Genomic DNA, 13,096 nt, shown 5'->3' on the forward strand with positions numbered 1-13,096 from the left:
TCCCGGCAGCAGTGTCTGAGACCTTCCTCAATTGTATTCTTGTTCATGTGTGAATGGTTGGAAATGTGTGCTCCTAACCCATATCATCAAAAGGTACAGATGTTTTATTGCACATTTGAAGTGTGCCCCTGTCAAGGAATTTATTGGATATTTCTAGGTGCTGGAATATTGATATGGTTTGGAGTTATACTTATGGTATCTGAGCAGAGATAGAGAAGTTTGCATGGCATTGGAAAAACTTGTTTGAAGGACTGACTGCCTTGCTGTGTATTTTAAGAGAAACCTCCAAGGAATTACTCATAGTCTGTTCCCAGATTGTTGACACCATTTCCAGGGGTTTAAGTGACATGGGTGGCCCAGTCGTCCTAGCCACTGCAATGCACTTTGCAGAGTTGCATCCCTTAGTGTGCCAGGAACCTGTGATTGTGGGTTTGAATCCTGGTTTTTGTTTGTCAGAACTGTACCTGTGGGTTTCACCAAAGTGTTAAACGTCTAAGACCAGGGCCCCGTTCCACAAAGCGATCTTAGTGCTAAGTTGGTCGTAACTCCCATCCTTTATCATAGGCTTACGACCAACGTAGCACTAAGGTCGCTCTGTGGAACGGGGCCCTGGGCCCACTTGCACAAAGCAATCTTAGTGCTATGATGATGGAAATTCCCATACTTAAACATAGGCTTACTATAGTCTTTGTGCTAAGATCACTTTGTGCAAGTGGGCCCTGCTTTGCTTAATTGTGTTAGCTTGTGTTACCCATGGTTTAGTTTTATGTAGAAAATGATGGTTTGCTGTTGACAGACATAGATACAGCAACAATGTCCAACTGATGTCATGAGCTATGTGATGTATCATCTTCATTGAACCATGTGCAGTTTCTAGGTTAGAATCAGCCCCCAACCTATTCTTGTCACATAAGGTCACTGTATGGGTCAGATGGTGGCTTGGTTAATTGCTGGCTCATTTACCCTGACGGTGTAGGACGTTGCTCTTCGTATCAATCACTGGACAGACTCTTTATTAACAGGCTGCAGTCATAATGCTGGAATGTTGCAGTGTCGCATTAAACAACACACAAACAAATATTCAATTATTTGCAATAATACATTGGTATGACGTCTTATTGTTGAAGGGTCACGCCGAAGACCCGGGTTCGATTCCCAACATGGGTACAATTCATGAAGCCCATTTTCCAGTGTCCCCAGCCGTGATATTGCTGGAATATTGCTAAAAGCGGTGTAAAACCATACTCACTCACTCTTATTGTCAAAGGATCTTTTGCAACAAATGAGCAAAACACCTCAATACAAGCAATTGTGGATTAAGCAAACATTATATACTACTCAAAACAAGTTAAAGAACATCTGGTTCTTTCACAGGACTATGGATAATCTGTGGTGGCATTACAGATTCACTATTGTCCTATGAAAGAATCGGGTGTTCTTTAACTTCTTTTGAGTTGTATATTTCTCAGTGAGACTTACTGAAAACTACTTTCTCTGATGTAAACCTAGCCTCAAAGCATACCTGACCCATCATGTTTGTATAGTGTCTCTATTCAAATAGTATTTTCTCTCTATTGATTTGTGACCGCCTCCGTGGTCTAGTGGTAGAGCGTCCGCCCGGTTCAATCCCCGGACGCGTCATACCAAAAGTTGCTAAAAGATGGTACTTGTTGTTACCCTGTCTGGCGCTCGGCATTAAGGGGCTAAAACAAGGACTGGTCAGTATACTGTGTCTGAGTGGGGTATTCATGTTAAACTGCGGCATGGTATCCCAGTGGGCTAGCACTATAAATCGGCATCAGTCTGAACTAGTACAAGCAGCCACACACACACATGTGCATGCATGTCGCTATATAAGTGCAATAATCTTGGACGCTACGTTCAACCCAATTTCATCTCACTCTATTGATTTGTTTCGTCTGACCCAATAGTTTTTATAGTTTCAGAAGTGTTTTATCATTGCATTCAATACACTGATGTAAACTTAAGCCACTTCCTCATTCATGGTCCTGTGATCAGTTGAATACAAGTCACCTCCACCAAACCATCACATCAGTTATAGATATATTTACATGAGATAGGAAATTAATTCTCATTTGGGAATTTTTACTGAAAATTGCTGCAGACTTGGGGCCAAATATCAGTCTCAGAGCAATCCCATTTAAGTCCCTGTATGTCCCATTGCCTTCTGACATAGTTCAGTGAAATATGTAGAATACTTCCCAATCATTCCTAGTATATTTCATTCTTGTCAATAACGGAGAGTAAAGAGGATTATGTTGTTAGGTGTGGTGACTTGGCTGATTGCATGTCACCTTGCCTCACTGAACTGCCTCCGTGGTCTAGTGGTAGAGCGTCCGCCCGGAGAGCGGAAGGTCCGGGGTTCGATCTCTTGCCAAGTCATACCAAAAGACGTTAAAAGATGGTACTTGTTGTTCCCCTGTCTGGCGCTCGGCATAAGAGGCTAAAACAAGGAGGCAGTATACTGTGTCTGAGTATTCATGTTAAACTGTGGCATGGTATCTCAGTGGGCAAGCACTATAAATAGGCATCATTCCGGACTAGTACAGGCAGACACACACATGCATGCATGCATTGCGCTATATAAGTGCAATAATGTTGGATGTGATGTTAAACCCCACCTCACCTCACCTCACGCTTTAACTACTAGGCTACCCATCCATCCCTGAAGTGCTTATGACTTTGTTATTAAGGAAGCTTTAAGTATGGGCTTTCCTGATTTATAGTTGTACTGCTTAACACAACATGAGGGATCATAGGATTGTCAGACATGGTGAGGTCAGCTCTCTCCTGATTTGGTGAAGTCAAGATAGTTCAGGATTCTGGTGGAAAAGTTGTAGGGCAAAAGGTGATAAAAGGTGGGGATGGTGTTCCTTCTGTTTCTGCGTGTAATGCAAACCCCTTCCTGGTTCACTGTGAGAATCATCAAATATGTCCAGGTTTTGTTAATTGTGTCTTGTAAGGAATAGAGTGAGTGAGTAAGTGAGTGAGTGAGTTTGGTTTTACGCCGCTTGTAGCAATATATCAAGCAATATCACGGCGGGGGACACCAGAAATGGGCTTCACAAATTGTACCCATGTCGGGATTCGAAACCCGGGTCTTCGGCTTGACGAGCGAACGCTTTAACCACTAGGCTACCCGACCGCCCCGTAGAGTATTAGAAACTATTATGAAACATATTTACTTGTCAACTCCTTGTATGTCTATTGGACCAGTTTCGGGGAGATGTTATGCTGACTCAGCATGTGTTGTAAGGTCAACAGGCTGATGTACGGGTCAGTCGTTGGGCTGGGGTCAGGACCAGGTCTAATCTCCGCAGCAGGTCGTGTGATCCCCGTATTATGGCTATCAGCAGGGGATCAGGCAGGAAGTCCAACAGGATTAGCCACAGAAACTGATTGAATTTTCAGTTCGTAGCCTGCTCATAAATGTCAAATAGTATTACTGTCGCACACCTTTTTGGGTACTGGTCTTGAAAATGTTTCCAGGGATTTTGTTTGTGCTGACAAGTCATCAATACGTTTCATATGTTTTTAAAGGCAGTTGATTAAGGGTTCAGCAACATAGTTGTCCAGGTTCATTGACATAGTTGCCAGGGAACATTTGGTTAATTAAGATCTGGTTTATTGTGGCAGTTATTTATCATTTATTGACCTTTCATTAGGGAAATATAATTTTTTATTGACCCCAGAAACTGATGTTGACCTCTGCCACTGGAATTGTTGTCGGTTATTGTTTAATTACATAGTATAAAAAGACAAGAATATTTCAAATTCAACAATAATTGATTCAGATGTCATGAAAAGTCACTGGAGATGATGTGCAACAAGTCTTGAGTTACATTCTTGCCGATTGGCTGAAAATATTTCTCTCCTTTGAGTCCATTGGCTTAATCGTGCTGGGCGAAAGAAGGCTATTTGACCCTTTCTCAACCAGTAAAAATACAGATATCATTTGTAAATGTAACAATGGTTGTTTTTTTACGGTGATTGTGATCAGGTAGTCAAGATGAGTTAACTTGCTTTCCAGAGTTATCTCCCATGTAATTTGGGCTGGTTTGAATTATGTTTATGGTTCACAAATGAATAGGCATCTGTTTATCAGTACACTAACCATTTGTTGAAACCATCTGAGCAACAAAAGCTTAATTTATGTAGGGCTGACAAAGGCTTAATATCTCCATTGTCTGCCTCCTCCCATGAATGTCTGACGGATAATAACACTACATTGTGCAAGATGACACAGTTAATTTGGAAATTATACAAGTGTTGTTTTTTTATTTACTTGTTTACGTCTGCTCTCAGTGTCCCTGCTACAATATATCTAGAACATGTTATTTGGATAGTGTTCATTGTAAGCATTGTCCTGAGCCCGTAATTATGATGCAACAGCTTTAACCTTGACATTTGCTTGTCAGTGATTTTGCATGTTAGAAGAGATCACAATAAACCTGGAAGACTCGTTACCTCGCTACCTCCAAACTTGAAATCCCAACTGTTGTTTAATGGAGGAAAGTATATGTTCTAGAACAGAATGTATTTGTTTTAATGTTTATTGCACTTAACCTGAAAGGGCAGCGGTATATGGTTATGCCAAGGAATTCTGCCCATCGATCCGTCTGTCCGTCCTTTAGAGCAGATTGTGTGTGTGCGACCTATAACTTTGAAACTACTGCATAGATTCTTTTCAAACTTGGTGAACACTTTTTTTTATACCAATAGGAGAGGTGCAATGCAAAGTTTGATTTTAATATTAGTATTTTCAGAAAAAATACAGCTATTTTTCATTTTTTGCCTCAGAATCTTTTTATTTAAACATTTTTCGATCTATAACTTAAAAACTACTGTATGGATTCTTTTCAGGTTTAAGGAACATTTTCCATACTAATAGAAGAGTTGCAGTGCAAAATCTATTTTTTATACATGTATGTGTATTTTCTGAAAAAATATGATTCTTTTTTCATGTTTTGAACTAAGAATTTTTTAAACTTCAACATTTATGTTACCTGTAACTTGAAAACTGCTTCATGGATTCTTTTGTAATTGGGTGTACAGTTTCTATGCCAATAGGAGAGGTGCAGTGCAAAGTTTCTGAGAAAATATTGCTTTTTTTATTGGTTAGAAATATCTTGGAGCTGATGTTGGTATTGGTGAGCCCTGCTCACTTTTTGCCTTGTTAATGCTTAATGTCTTTTATACAGATGCACTTTTGTTGAATATGGATTTGCCAAAAAATGTTGTATATCATTTTGTTAAAGGTTAGTTTTATCTCACCAATTTATGTGTACTTTGACTTACGTTTCTCATAAAACACAACTTGGTGCTACTCACCTTCTGATAGGGGTGGAGAAGGATATTGCTTAAAGAGACATATACATCTAGATACACTTTTGTTGAATTTGATTTTGCCAGAGGTTAGTTATACTCAGCTCATTGTGTTCTCTGAAGTATGTTTTCTTATCATACACAAGTGTGTGCTACATAACTTGAGAAAGTGGAGTAGGGTGGTGTGTAAGCCTAGTGGTATTAGCCATGGTAGGGCTGGAATATTACTAAAAGTGGATTAATTTTGTCCAAACTTGTCTGTTCGCATCATGTTGATATCTAGATCAATGTGTTGATCGTGTTGGTGCTGAACCTTAGAAACTGTGGCCTCACTACTTTCTGTCCAGGTATCCTAGTTGTTAATACACAAGGCTACCTACCTACCTACCTACCTACCTACCTACCCACCTACCTACCTACCTACCAACCCAAAAACCCATCCACCCACCTACCTACCTACCTACCCACCCACCCACCCACCCACCCACCCACCTACCTACCTACCTACCTACCTACCTACCTACCAGCCCACCTACCTACCTACCTACCTATCCATCCACCCACCCACCCACCCACCCACTCACCTACCTACCTACCTACCTTCCTACCTACCTACCCACCTACCCACCTACCCACCTACCCACCCACCTACCCACCTACCCACCTACCCACCTACCCACCTAGGATTATTTGTATTGTCAAAACAATTTTAACTGTCAGCAGTATGGAAAAATATCTTCTGATGATTTTTTCCCCTGAATGTTCTTTTTTAAGGTTGGCTTATCTGTAAACCAAGCAAAATTAATTATAAGGCCGAAGTCGCTTTTACGTCAGGATATGATTTACAACAAATGACAATTTAATATGGTAATATATAGTAGGCAGTGCTTAATGTGATTCCAGGTGTGTATGTATAATGGGAGCGTACACTGTGTGTGCGTTACATTACATTGGTATATATATACAAAAGTCGGTGAAACCTTGATGGGTCATGACATTCAGTCCCTCACTTCACTTAACTCTATCAATATTGCAGCTAATAACGCATTACAGAATCACAATTTGAAGAGAGACAAGGATGATCCGTAATGAGATATCCTTACTTGCCAGTGGCATAGACAGATCACTTTGAAAGTAAGTGATCCAAAACCCTTGCGAAATACAAAACCATCATGTGGCGTTTTGTCATGCTGTCTGGCCCTTCTATTGTGGAGTTGTAAAGCAGTTGTGAATCAATTCTCTAGCGTCTCATTACTACCAGGAGACAAGGGGGGAGTGACGTAGGAATGACGCACTAGAAGACATTGTTCCGACAGGGATCTCCACGTGTACAATAGACAAGCCTCAAAGCTGCAGCTAAACGGACAGTAATTACGAGATGCCTTCTTTTCTCACATCATCCAATAATCAAGGGAGTTAATTGTGTTACTTGACTGTTGGGTAGGGTACTTCAACAGTAGCCGGCCCCTGCCTTTTGTCTGATGCGGAACTTACGTAGATGCATACCAACTTGAGACACTATGGCGCCAGAGGATCATTTCCATCAGTATTGATGATGTCAAGATGTTAAGGCATTTGGTAAAGAATCAGTATACGTTTGTTAGGTTGTAACAGAAAATATTATCATATTACAATCACTGTGTACGCTATGAAATGAAATAATACGTACCACCTGTCAGTGGAACAACTTGATTGAGAAACATGGAACAATGTTACAATTCTGAAAATAAACTGCAACAATGTTACAGCGTCATGGAAGAACATGTGACAATGTAAAAGGTTCAAGAAACATTGGACAATGTATAAAGAGTTCTTGGAGAAGCGTGTGAGAATGTATAATGTTCTTAGAGAAGCGTGTAAGAATGTTTCAGCCTTTCAGATACATTCAGCCTTTTAGTATAGTAGTCAGTCAGTGTAAGAAAGCATTATATGAATAATTGTTCATCATAGCAGCATGAAGCAATCGTACCACATCATTCCAAGTCATGAAACAGTGGTACCTTTTTTTTTAGCAGAGGTATGAAACAATGGTATCACTTCATTTGGAAGCATGTGACAATGGTACCACTTTAAGCATAGATTGGAGACAATGGTACCACTTTAAGCATAGATTGGAGACAATGGTACCACTTTATAAAGCAGAGGCATGAAACAATGGTACCACTTCATTCGGTAAGATCGGTACCACTTCATCTTGAGAGCTCTGACAGTGGTAACACTGCATGTAGAGACATTTGACAATGGTGCCACATGAAGAAACATTTGACAATGGTGCCACTTCATTTGGTAGCATGTGACATACTTGTCGTAAGAGGCGACTAACGGGATCGAGTGGTCAGACTCGCTGACTTAGTTGATGCATGTCATCGATCCCAATTAACAATTGAATCAATGCTCATGATATCAACCACTGGATTGTCTAGTTACAGACCGCCATCATATAGCTGGAATATTGCCGAGTGCAGCGTTAAACGACAAACAAATCATACTGATGAAGGTGACGATGGTACAGCTTCAGTTAACTTCAAGTTGCAACCTCATCTTTCAGACACCTTTCACCAATACATGGTGATTCCGAGTTAGATTAGACATCCCCAATAACCTATACTAGTAATAAGAAGATACTAAATGGATCCAGTGGTCAAGCATCGTAACTATGATGACAATATTATTTTAATCCTAATATAAGCCATTGGTTTGTCTGATCCAGACTCAAATATTTACATGAAATATGAAGAACTCAACCCAAACGACACATCTCCTGAGTTGTCATTATTAGATTGATCTTGTAGTTGTAGAAAATAATATCAGCATTCACATTTACGTAATCATTCCTAGGGGACTTGGAAGAAAAATAAAATAATTTGTTTTTTGAGGAATTCATTGATTTTCTTTTCCACTACCATGTTGCACAGTTCCTCGATGTGTATTGAAATGGAGTACAAAGTGTCATTGCTTAACGGAAAAGGTTTCTATGTCAGTGTCAGCAGAGAGGAATCCCATCTTTTCATGATGGACTCATTGCCATTTCATTCACAAAAACGTTTAAGCATTAATGATTAATAACCATTTAGCTGAGTTTGTCAATATTCACCATGGGGAAGAAGGTCAAGGTTGAAGAGTGAAATGTTTGCCTGCCTGTTGGGACCCGTAATGCTCGGCTTGAGGGGCCGAGGGAAATCAGTAAAATGAGTTGCTTGCGTCATCAGCGTGGAAGTTGTCGCACAGCAATTTTTACAGAGGTCCGAAACGAAAGTGATGATATTTCAAAATGATATTACTGACATGCTTGACATTAATAAGAAATGACACTTGTGTATTACACTGACGACCTGCAACCAAATTTGTACTAATTAACTGGCATAGCTTTTGTGATATTTCGGTCATGTGAGATGGCACTTTTGTTATCAGCTTTCAGAAGAATGGACATATTCGGGAAAATGTGTTGTATGCAGTGAAAGGATGATTCTTTTCATTTGGCTGATAGTGATGATTGGTTTGACATTTGTGTCAGAGAAGCAGATTGGCTGTGGACCATTATAAGCTGACATCTTTATGCATGTAAAAGGCATCTGATATATCAATTATCTATCTTTTATGTAAATTTAAGCATTGCCATTAGACGTTATTGTTACAGAGGAGCAGTTGATGTGAAATTGGATGTAAACTTGCTGACAGAGTAAAACTTTGGTATTGATGGATGAGAGATATATGGAATCTGGTGCGGCTGTTGGCGTCCCCGATGGTTCTGATAGGCTGGATATGTGTGATTGATGCTAGGTTACAGAGGAAATCGTTTCTACGATGTCTTACAGAGGAAATGGAGCATTTTAAAGTTTTCTATATGCCAAATCATATTTTCCACAAGGATGTGTTCATTGTTTGATTTATCTTTATTATTCATATCAGGATTTCTTTGCTATTGTCTCAGTTTGGCTCAATATGATTTCTGCACCTCTTAAATTTTGCTTCTTTGAGCATTTAAATTTTTCTGTCTGTAAGATTTGGTGATTTCACAAATGCAGTTTTCTTTGTCGAAAACACATTCTCATCAATTGCATGAATGAATAGACACTTTTCATATTCGGTCCAGTCGGGATGATACTATAATAATGTGATACTTAGGCTTTTTTGTTGATTTTTTATTCAAATATGAATAAATGCTCCTTTCACACAGCAGATCCTAACTCTTCACACCCCAAAATATTGTCACTGTCGAATAAATGTACATGGCCTGTCGGCTGACCCTAAGTCTTCTGTGTACAACATAAAATATGCTTATATGCCTGACAATAGTCCCATGAAGGTCTAGGTTAGAATAGGTCCTCAGCATCCCATACTTGTGGTAATAGGCAACTATTGAATGGGATCGTGTGGTCAGGCTCGCTGACTTGTTTGAATCATGTCATTATATCTTAACTGTGTAGATCAATAGATGTGATGTCTGTCAATCACTGGATTGTCTGGTCCAGACTTGATTATTCACAGACAGCCGCCATATAGCTGGAATATAGCCGAGTGCAGCGTTAAACAATAAACAATCCTTACAATTTTCTTTGTTTTTTATATTTCAGTCATATTGTTACGTCATAATAATTCACCATCACAATAAACCACGTAATGTTGTAATTATATCTTTGTTACAAAACAGGCAGCCAGTTGTTAGGAACTCAATACATGCTTCTAAGTATCACTGCAACAATAGCTGCAAACAAATACCCGCTTAAGTTGTCGCCATTATAATCCGAAGATGATGACAGTGGGATTTTAGCAGACAAGGGGCAAATATTTGAGCTTCCTATGTGGCTTGTGGGGACTTTAGGTGTAATCTACAACTATTGTTAGGCGGCAGTTCTTGTAGCTACTTGATACCTCCAGCAACTTGCTACTGTGGTTCAGGCAGGATGGTTGTTCACGGCATTGTGATTACAATATCAGTGAGTGAGTCTGGTTTTACACCTCTTTTAGCAGTATTCCAGCAATATCACGGCGGGGACACCAGAAATGTGCTTCACACACTGTACCCATGTCAGGAATCGAACCCGGGTCTTCGGCGTGACAAGCGAACACTTTAACCACTAGGCTACCCGACCGCCTGATTAACCATGCTTGCCGTAAAAAGCGTCTATGCTTGTTGTAAGAGGCAACTAATGAGATCGGGTGGTCAGGCTCGCTGACTTGGTTGATGCATGTCATCCATCCCAATTGAGTGGATCGATGTTCATGATGTAAATCACTGGATTGACTGGTCCGGACCTTGATTATTTACAGACCGCCGTCATATAGCTGGAATATTGCTGAGTGCGGCGTAAAACAACAAACCAAACCAAACCCTGCTCAGACACAGTACACTGACTCCAAGCCAGTTTTCAAGAATGTTCTGTTATATAATAGAAAGTTGTATACAGACCACAGTTCGTACAGATTGCTCAGTGTTATGTAGTAGAAAGTTGAAAATGGGAAAAGGTTGTTACAGAATGTTCCGTTTATAATAGAAGGTTTTGGTCAGAACTTGGTTATTACAGAATGTTCTGTTTATAATAGAAAGTTTTAGACAGAACTTGGTTGGTACAGAATGTTCCGTTTAATATAGAAAGTTTTCGACAGAACTTGGTTATTACAGAATGTTCTGTTTATAATAGAAAGTTTTAGACAGAACTTGGTTGGTACAGAATGTTCCGTTTAATATAGAAAGTTTTCGACAGAACTTGGTTATTACAGAATGTTCTGTTTATAATAGAAAGTTTTCGACAGAACTTGGTCATTACAGAATGTTCCGTTTAATATAGAAAGTTTTCGACAGAACTTGGTCATTACAGAATGTTCTGTTTATAATAGAAAGTTTTAGACAGAACTTGGTTGTTACAGAATGTTCTGTTTATAATAGAAAGTTTTAGACAGAACTTGGTTATTACAGAATGTTCTGTTTATAATAGAAAGTTTTCGACAGAACTTGGTTATTACAGAATGTTCTGTTTATAATAGAAAGTTTTCGACAGAACTTGGTTATTACAGAATGTTCCATTTATAATAGAAAGTTTTAGACAGAACTTGGTCGTTACAAAAATGTGCCATGGCACTGACAAAAACAACTTCTAAAAACGTGGACAAAATTGGGTACAGGCGCTTGCAAATAAAAATCACAACTTTGGCAGACAACATTAGCATTGACAGAATTGATCCCAAGTATTTGTCAATTGTCAGAGGGTACAGGAAATCAATTTATCGTCATTTATTTCGATTTCTGAGAGATTTGCATGGATGTCATGTGTCAGTTGGGACCTGTGTGGTGCAGATGATTGAATGCTGTACACATGTATCACATTGTTGCATTGATCACAGACTTCCAGGATAGATGGGATCTTCAATTCCATAGAGATCCCAACAGCCCTGAAGACGGAAGTGGCACGGAACATGCTTAGAATACCTTGTATTTCTCTTCGTCTTTAAGGAAGATTTGCATATGAAACTTGACGTGACAGATTTAAAAAGCAACAGACTGAAACTAGGATAATTGATTTCAACCACTTAATGCAAGATTTGTTGAATGTCATGTTTGATGTAAAAAGAAAAGAGAAATTATTGTTTGTTGCTGAAATCCTTTGAGGAGATTTTGAAACTGACAATCGGCCTTAAAAGCCTCAGCTCAACTGTGACTGTTCATAGAATGGTTTGTAATATGGTGTGCTAAAGTAATTAATTTATGATATGTAAACACTTCAAATGAGATGTTATATAATGTACAAGATAACTCACCTCCATGGGAAGTTGGTTGGTTGGTTGGTTGTTTAACGCCCCACTCAGCAATATTCCAGCTATATGATGGCGGTCTGTAAAATAATCGAGTCTGGACCAGACACTCCAGTGATTGATATCATGAGCATCTGGGATCAATGACATGTATCAACCAAGTCAGCGAGCCTGACCACCCGATCCCGTTAGTCACCTTTTACGACAAGCATAGTCGCTTTTTACGGCAAGTATGGGGTGCTGAAGACCTATTCTACCCCGGAATCTTCACGGGTCTCCATGGGAAGTCCAGCAACCTATGCAGGCTGTATGAGGCGACTAATGAATCGGGCTGTCAGGGTGGGTGCCTTGGTTGATGAGGTGGATCGATGCTCACAATATCAATCACTGGATTGTCTGGTCCTGATTATTTACTGACTGCCATGTTATAGCTGGAATGCTGCGGAGTGCAGTGTACAACAACAAACTCACACACACACTAGATAACCCTACCAACCCGTTTCAGGCCAGTTTCCACTAATCTTGGATTGGAATCACAAATTCATCACGAATTGGCAAACGTGTGTCACAGATCTTTCCTCCCAAACTGAGCTGTTTCCAATTTCAAACAATTGTTTCGATTTCCTCTATAATGTTCAATAGAGGTAGGATGACATTTAGAAAAAAAATAATTGGGGGCAGGACTTTTTATGATACATTTTCCACAGATTTTGATTACATTGTTTTTATATAATTTGTTTAATATTGATAGAAACAGTAAATGAAGTGTGTTTTATCTAATTTGTTACTTATTTCTGGTCTCCAGAACCCCCAAAACACTGCTTTTTCTTTTGTTGTTTTTTCACATTAATTTTTTGGAGTCAGCCTTTTCGTAAATAAGTTTAAAACAATGCCTGGCCTTAATGAGAGGGTAGACCCCTTGATTAAAAATGTTCTATTAAAGTCATGTGAATAGGTCTACTTTTAAAATATTGAAACACTGTCTCATTAATCAGTAAAC

At 39.3% G+C, this 13,096-nt stretch overlaps 1 protein-coding gene across 3 annotated transcripts in view; it reads left to right on the forward strand.

Annotated features, from left to right (window-relative positions):
- LOC124143327 (high affinity cAMP-specific 3',5'-cyclic phosphodiesterase 7A-like) overlaps window positions 1–13,096 on the forward strand; it is a 94,873-nt gene that overhangs the window by 60,280 nt on the left and 21,497 nt on the right. The window lies entirely within an intron of this gene.

The sequence above is a fragment of the Haliotis rufescens genome, unplaced genomic scaffold (assembly GCF_023055435.1).
Source record: "Haliotis rufescens isolate VD_foot unplaced genomic scaffold, xgHalRufe1.0.p SCAF_2, whole genome shotgun sequence".
NCBI classification, from domain to species: Eukaryota; Metazoa; Mollusca; class Gastropoda; order Lepetellida; family Haliotidae; genus Haliotis; species Haliotis rufescens.